Genomic DNA, 8,855 nt, shown 5'->3' with positions numbered 1-8,855 from the left:
CATACATGCGCTCTCGGTGAGTTCGGAGTGTATGAGGTTCGTGGGTGACGACAGTAGGGTTTTGCTTAAGCCAAACTTGGCGTTTGTCCCCAAGAACGGAGTGGTCACCCAGACGCCGGTTGAGCTGGTAGCTTTTCATCCGCCGCCTTTCGCTTCAGCGGAGGATAGGCGGCTACACTGTCTTTGCCCGGTAAGGGCTTTGAGGCTCTACTGCCAGAAGACGGTGACCGGCCGATCGTCGTCGCAGCTGTTTGTCTCCTTCGGCCCGGGGGGTCAGAGGAAGGCAGTGGCTAAGGCGACGCTTTCTAAATGGATTTTGGATGCCATTAGGCTGGCCTACGTCAGTGGTGGCGTTCCAGTTCCAGAAGGACTGAAGGCTCATTCTACTAGGGGAGTGGCTGCTTCCTGGGCCCTCTCCAGGGGGGTTTCGGTCCAGGAAGTGTGTGCGGCCGCAAACTGGTCGTCACCTTCAACGTTTGCGGCTTTCTATAGCCTGGACGTGGCAGCAGCGTCAGTGGCGCATGCTGTCCTAGGGGTGGCGGCTGTCTCTAGTTAGAATGGGGGAAGCTAGGCTGGTTTGTGTTTTAACCTGCCTTTTTTCTCTTCCCTATCTTCCTTCTCTTGAAGTCCCCTCGGGACCACCTGTGGTAGGTCTCCAGGGGGGAAGGGCCCCTGTTTCCTTGTTTTCACTTAAGGAACGGTGTTGTGTCCCCTACCTTCCTTCTCTTAAGTCCCCTCGGGACCACCTGTGGTAGGTTCCCAGGGGAGGAGGGCCCTGTTTCCTTGTTTTCACTTAGGGGACAGACTTGTGTCTGTCCATTAGTTGAATAAGGCAGACTTGGTCTGTCAGGGTCCTTTTATTAACATCATATACCGCACCCCGGCCCGGAGGGCTGGGGCGCCCGTGAGGCCGAAGGTCACGTCCAGGGGGACGGGGCCTTATGGCTAGGGGGCGTGCGGACCTGAGATTCGGTATGGCTATAAGCCCAGGGGGGTTTATGCATCCCATAGTGAGTATGTTACGGAGAATTGACAAGAAACTCAGGGTTACGGATGTAACCCCGGTTTCTTTAGAATTCGGAGTAACATACTCACCTAACACCCCTGTTTGTGTGCATCTGCATGCAGGAAGCGTGTTAAAGAGGATGAGCCACGTCACGCAAGAGGTTTTATACCTCTTCCGGTCTACCGGACACGTGACATACCCTTCTCAGCTAATGAATGGCCCGGGAGTTTATGGTATGTAGCTCTGCATCAACGCCAGGGGGCGGTGATATCCCATAGTGAGTATGTTACTCCGAATTCTAAAGAAACCGGGGTTACATCCGTAACCCTGAGTTTTCACACAGTACAAACGTTTTCATAGCTACCAGCTGTTAGGAGCCGTATGCAGATTTTTGTTACTTGATTTCTGTTACTTAAATTGTCCTGCACCAGTGACAACTGGTCTTTGAACATGAAAGTCAAGACATATCCCAATTAGAAACGTTTTATTAAACATGTGCATACAAAAATAATTTCTACAGAAAGTAGTCCCGCTGGCTTCACAAACAAGGAAGTTGCTGTCCAAACTAAGAACGTATATTGCTTTTCAACTGCATTTGTTGTAAAACCTTGCACGGATGTCGAGTGAACCTAAATTTGCTCTCCCTTTCCACTGCCATCCTATGAAAAAAAACTAAGTTGCGAACAGTCCATACAATGTAAATTGCACTGTTAACACACAGTTTGTGCAATGTTAATGAGAATTTTACAACTTCCAATGAGCTTCAGCCAATCAGAATCAAGTAGCGGTGGTTTAAAACCAAAAAGAATTGCCCAGATACTAGAGTTATTAATACCCTCATTTTTGGATCCTACACTACAGGTGCCTCTTCAAAGCCAGGATTAAATTGCATCAGAGTCTTTCCTCCTGTTGTCTCCTGTGCAGCTTTCCCCTGTCTCGTTCAATAATGAAACAAATACAGTTTGGAAAAGGAAAAGTGGACATGGACCAAAAAGCTTTGAGGCATGCAGGCTCTCATTATTTTCTCATTAGAAAGGAATAGGCAACCAACTCTGTATTTATACATAGTTGGTTATACCAGTTTATTTGGTTTGTGCGTATCCTAATTGCATGTAATAAGTTGGCAAGTAGATTTGCGATTGACAAGATTGGTCTGCTTGTTTTATACACAGTAGCCCTGCCTGTAGCCGGGAAGCCGAATATTTCCCTTGGCCAAGGAGGATTCCCCTTTGGAGCGGTATGTTTGCTTTCCCATGCGGGAGACTCAGGTTGGAATTCAGATGGTTACACAGATTTGCAATTCAACTATTCAAACAATATCCTGCCATCTTAGTTCTTGGCTTTAGACAATCAACAGAGTCCAACTAACTACAGCATAAAGCTCACCAGTGCAAGGTTGACATTTTCACTCTGCTTCATCCACACTTTGTAGCTCTATATTTGTTTATCGTTTGTCTTTGGTTTTATTACTGAATATAGGCTATTTTTGAATAATGTTTACTTATGTTTTTGTTGTGTTTGGTGGTATTACCACTGTGTTTGCTTCTTGCTGTGTTTTATTGTATTGTTGCTGTTTGGTTGTATTATTGTTGTTTTTTGGTAATTTCTTCCCTGACAGCATGGGGGAGGCAGTGGTCTTGAAAACACAGCCACCCTCGCATGTAAACCAAACCATCAAAGATTGCAGTTTCAGACTGTTTTGGTTCCTTTGTGCTTGGAAAAGAATCCTGGAGATATGGCATAATGGCAGGTGACGCTGATGACCAATCAGAATATCACCCCCCAGCCAGGCAAAATGAAGGCTGGGTATGTGATAAAGTACTGTATGGTATAGTAAATTGCGGTATTAAGTATAGTAGAGACAGCCAGATGACAGCAGATTTGTGTCTGCCTATCTACCATGTCACGGATATATTGGTAGATATACTGGCACGACTTTGGGAGGAGATAGTGGGATGCAACATTGAGCAAAGCAAACAGCTTCTCTGGAGAATGTACTAGATGGCATGCGTCAATATAGATGTGAGAATACGTGATGAGGCGTGACATATTTCTCCCACTGTGAGCAAAATGGGTAAGGCTTGGCGCACTGTGCGTAGGCCCAGATCAACGGCCAGAGCTCCAGGGGGCCCTGCGACCTGCAAGTGCCAATCAATCATGCTCATTGTCTGTGCGTGCGTGTTTGTGTGGGCGGGGACGTGACAAACAGAGCATGACAGCGCACAAGGCAGGCAGGCTGATGAACCGCCGGGGCCTGGTGGTCAACACAGTATGTCCGGAAAAGAAATAAACTGTAATTGTCTATAATATGCTAAACATTAGAAGATATTAAGCATAATATGCTTAATATCTTCTAATGTTTAGGAAATTGGCCAGTGTTTTCATTAGAATTCATTCATTCAAGGGAACATCACAAATCTTTCTGAATGTTGACTTTGGCATACTAATCTATCTGTCTAACTTTTCCCATGACCAATGCGTTTGGGCAGCATTTGACAAAATGAGATCCACAGTGGAACAAAACAAACTGAGTCATCTGACTTGCATGTGTATATGACTTGTTAAAGCCCATAGGTGTACACTGGGGTGGCAGTGGCTCAGGGGTACAGTGGCCGGGTAGAGTGAACTGGAAACCGCAAGGTAACTTCCCAGTTCGATCCCGGGCTGGGGAACACTCCCATAGTTTGTGTTGAAGTGTCCTTGAGCAAGACGCTGAACCCCTAATTGCTCCCGAAGAGCAGGTTGGTGTCTTGTATGGTTTCCTCCGCCATCGGTATGTGAATGTAATGCACAATCTATGTAAAGCGCTTTGGATAAAAGCGCATAAATGCACCATTTTATATCTTTAATCCAGGTCTGCGTAGCCAAGTGCACTGACTCAGGGAGTGGTACAATTTAAGAATCTCTCATCCAACATCTCTCCTCCTGTCACACACTCGAAATAGAAGTTTGTTGATGAAGACTCATCACCTGGATTTGGATTAAAATATTCATTGCTCATCCAAAGGGGAATCCCCCTCTGGCCAAGGGAGATATTGGCATGCCGTAGGAAGCGGACTTGAGCCTCATAAGGCATGCCCAAGTAAGGCACTAGCTTAGTGAGTAGGCCTACCTGTGCCAAGCGGTGTGATGTCCGCTTCTACCGACTCAGTGCCATTCAACTTGCATACCGATTGAAAATCATGTCGTCCTCATAAACAGAAGGACAGGAAAGCGTGTTGCATAAAACAGCTGATGCTTAGAAAGATGGGACCCATCTACAACTCATCTTAGTTACGTAATGCACAGAGTTTCACTGAATGCGCTCGCATTGCACTACAACGATTCCTTCATAAACACATAGTTTCTCTTACCATGAGCATGCCACTTAAAATAACAAATCTTCAATTGAGAACCATCAGTTGAAAATATGTTATTTATTTTTGGAAAGTGACATGGTTGTACATTTTGTGTGTGTGTGTGTGTGTGTGTGTGTGTGTGTGTGTGTGTGTGTGTGTGTGTGTTTGTGTGTGTGTTGTGTTCTACAGCATGTCTGTTGTGTATTACTTTGGCAATATTTAGTGACAGTGCATTAAAAAGTGTTCCTTCTGTGTCCAGAGACATGCAGTGAAGTGGTTAAGCCCATGGAATCCTCTCTCCGAGATACAGCCACCATGGTGATAAAACCCTATTTTGTGATGTTGTCTTTTACAATCACAGATGGCAAAGAGAATGGGAGAAGGAGAAGGCTGGCTCTCTCCCCTCTCAGATGTCCTAGTGGAATAGGTGGGTCCTCCTGTTCTGCACTCGATCATCCTCGAAGGCCTCTTTCCCTTGTTCTCTGATATGAGTCTGTGGAACCACCTGTTCACAGTCTGGGATGGACCCTCTGGGCTGGTGGCTCCTCAGTGGAACAGCTTACATAAGGAAATGGAGGAATTACTGTAATTGCATCATCACATAACCACATTACTGTTATTTCCCCAATGACTTTCCTGCCTGTTCCTGCCCCTCTTAACAACACACTAATCTATATGAGACAGAGAAAAACTTCCCATTTTCTCTCTCTCTCTCTTTCTCTGTTTTTTTGTCCATCATAATGATGGACAAGAAACAGAGAGAGAAAGAGAGAGAGAATGGGAAGGGAAAAAAAGAAATGGGAAGAATTAAAATTAAATAAAAAAATGAATAATCGTAATAAACTATTGTATGAATGTGTTGAGTCCACATGGTCCACACAGTCAGGCTGCTGTCTGCATGTCATAGAGCTGTGGATAAGTCAGTCATCCCTGTGTGTGTGTGTGTGTGTGTGTGTGTGTGTGTGTGTGTGTGTGTGTGTGTGTGTGAGTGTGTGAGTGAGTGTGTGAGTGTGTGAGTGTGTGAGTGAGTGAGTGAGTGACAGTCTTGCGATCGAGAAAGGTCGTCACAGGCAGACCTGTATCCCGAGAGAAGACAGACTATGCACCCACTGCACACAAAATGAAGTGGAAACCGAGCTACACTTCCTAACCGTCTGTCCATTGTACCAAGACATCAGAGACACATACTTCCCACAGATTACAACCACACACGGAGATTTTGAAAACATGACCAATGACAAAAAACTCCCATATCTGCTGGGCGAAGTACAACAATGTGCAAACACAGCAGCAAGATTCGTGAGTTGCTGTGATAGGAGAAGGATATCAAACGGAACACAACCACCCTAAAGACTAATCATTGTGTATATTCCTGCACTATACCTGCACCCAGTGATCTTGGTACATAGAAATTGATCTATTGAAGATTCTGACTTTCAAATGTACATATTTTTTGTTTTGATTGTATTGCTGTATTGTGCTTTCTGCTTTGGCAATGTAAACGTATGTTTTCTCATGCCAATAAAGCCCTTTGAATTGAATTGAATTGAGTGAGTGAGTGAGTGAGTGAGTGAGTGAGTGAGTGAGTGAGTGAGTGAGTGAGTGAGTGAGTCTGTCTGTCTGTCTGTCTGTCTGTCTGTCTGTCTGTCTGTCTGTCTGTCTGTCTGTCTGTCTGTCTGTCTGTCTGTCTGTCTGTCTGTCTGTCTGTCTGTCTGTCTCTCTCTCTCTCCTCTTACTAACTCAGGGTATATGTTTGTGAACTCTATAAAAGTTAGCCATTAAAGTTGCTTCCATCATGAGTGAACATTGAACCAATCACAAGCTATGGTTCTGACGTATTGACCAATAGGGTTAATTTACCAACATGGTGATGTGACACCACACCTCTGTAATCACTTCTAACTTGAGTCCCAGTAAAGGTTATTTGAATGAACACTGCCATCTAATGGCACAATAATGGGCGATGCGTCACTTTATTCTGACAGTGACAGGAATGTCTATGAACTTTTTAGGTAATACTGTTACTTGATTTGGTTTCCATGAAAAATCGTCAGACAGGCAAACACTACAGTCAGTGGTATAGAAGTAATGTTCTCTCCCTTTTCCCCTCTTCTCCTTCTCTACCCTCTTTTTCAGAAAGAGGGTATAGCCAATAGCTGCCCGCTAGGACCGGCAAAGCCACGGAAGCTGAGAAGATGTGTCTAGTATCTGTTTCAACAGAACATCAAGTGAGTTCAAATTATTTGTTTCACATATTTCACACACAGGGAATCTAATTGTGTGGGATATATGAATGAAAAGACATTCACCATCCCTCCTTCTGTCTCTTCTCTGTTTGCCATACCTCCATACCTTCAAGGTCTATTGTTCCAATGTGGCTTCCACCACAACCTCACTGAGACAACCTTCCCTTCCTTCTTCTCCTACACTTTCACTCCTCTTTCCCTCTGTCCCCCCTGTTTCACATTCTCTTCCCCTCTCCTACCATCCATAACTCCATCTCATCTATGACCAGCCTTTGTCCCCTTGTGGCAGTGACTGTCCACAGTGCCACGACTCCAGGCACTTCACCATAATGCATTTGACACTTCAAAGACAGATTTAGAATATACTGTGTATTTAAATCTATACAAAGAATACTTTGTATAGGCTGAAGATTACACATTAGAGTGCTATAATTTACTCACATTACTCATTATGAGCCATAATAACAAGCCATTTCTTGACAAGTATAGTTCTACCAGTACGACCAGTTTTAAAGTGTTCAAGGATGGAATAACATAGAGAAAGGAGAAGATATTGGAAGAGAGACCCTGGAGGAGCTATCCAATTATAAAGTGAAAGAGTGATACATTTATCTCCTATTATCAATTTATTTTAGAACTTACTGCAACACACCAACCTCACTGAGACAAATTAATGGTTTGCAGGCATTCCTGGCAATGACTATGACGAAGAATTCTGAATAACCCAAGGTTTTTGGCCATTGCAATGAACTGTTAAGTGTCAATCAATACAACACAACATTTCTTTGGAACTTGTTGGAGGCTGAATATTTTAATGACCACTTAAAATAATGTGTGTGTTGTTTGTTAGAATGAAGGTTTTTTTTTTCCAACCATACAGTACATTACCCCGGCTCATTTCATTTAACAGCTCACCCTCAACCAGACAGTGAATTAAGTGTATTGGCCCAGTGGGGCAGAAAACCTTCAGTCAGTCTGACATGAGACTAGACAACAGTGCAATCATGACTTTACACTCCTCTGCAATTACACCGCAGGACCACAAGATGTCACACAAACACAGAACATCAGCCACAGAAACAGAATATAATTAAATAATCAGTATGCTTTTGTCTGAATGTGTAAAGCCCCCTCATTGCTGTGGAGTGTGGAGTGTTGTTAGAATCATCGACCTTCTTATTGATGTAACTTGAAACAGTCATAATTGGATTATTCAATAATAATAATACGCCTGTACAGTGAATAATACATTCTAATAACTTGTAATAGTTAGAGTTTCACAGCAAACAAAAACTATAATAATTGGTCCGCTGAACTGTGTATGTGTCATGTCATTTTACAGATGGGCTTTCTCAGCCAGGAGGGCCCAGGAGGAAGTATGTGGTTTATAGTCACTAGTCAGTACTCAGTACACACTGTAGATCATTTAAAGATCACTGTTTTTGTTGGATATTATAGGAAGAGACGAGGGATAAGGCAGAGAGACATGATACAGTATGCATCAGATTGGATCATGCCAGTGACCTTCTGTTTTCTTGATTGTGCGTCTAGTTTGACATGACAATGAATCCATCTAGATTCTATTCTTTAGGAACTGCAGTAAAGGACTTACCCACAGGTCAACTCCAGTCCCCTGTGATGAGTTATTTATCATATAAAGTTATGATTTATGGCTCTTCAGCTTCCTGAGTTGTACAGTAATGGGCTCACACAGAGAACACTGCTTGCCTTAGTTTTAAAAACAGTGATATGTGTTCAGTCTCCCCTTTTGTCCACCAGTTTCAGGTTGAGATTCTAGTAACGGTTCTCATTCTCATTCGCAGACACAGACTAGACTTTACATGAACTATTCATTTGGCTGTGTTACTTTAAGGACATATTCTTAAGTCTGTTGGGTAGGGTACTGTGTAAGTGAATGAAGAATCAACAGGGTTTATATTTTGTCACTCAACTCATACAGGTATACTTACAAGCAGCGAAATGTTAGTGTGGTATGTATTTTGCACAAAATTCTGTGCTATTGCAATAGTAATAAAATATACGCAAGATAATTATAGAGATAATATTAAATTGTAATGAAATAAAAAGAACAAGAAAAAATAATTTAAATAAAATAACATTTAAAAAGTATAGGAAATTACAATAAATAAAGTACAATTTATTTGTATAGCACTTTTCACAGAGAGAACACAAAGTGCTTTTCATACAACAGAAATAAAAACAACAAGAAACATTCAAATGATTAGAAACAACAAAAAAACAAAC

This window comes from Gymnoscopelus braueri, assembly GCF_963280865.1.
Source record: "Gymnoscopelus braueri genome assembly, contig: SCAFFOLD_107, whole genome shotgun sequence".
Lineage (NCBI taxonomy): Eukaryota > Metazoa > Chordata > Actinopteri > Myctophiformes > Myctophidae > Gymnoscopelus > Gymnoscopelus braueri.
This window is presented reverse-complemented; position numbering follows the sequence as displayed.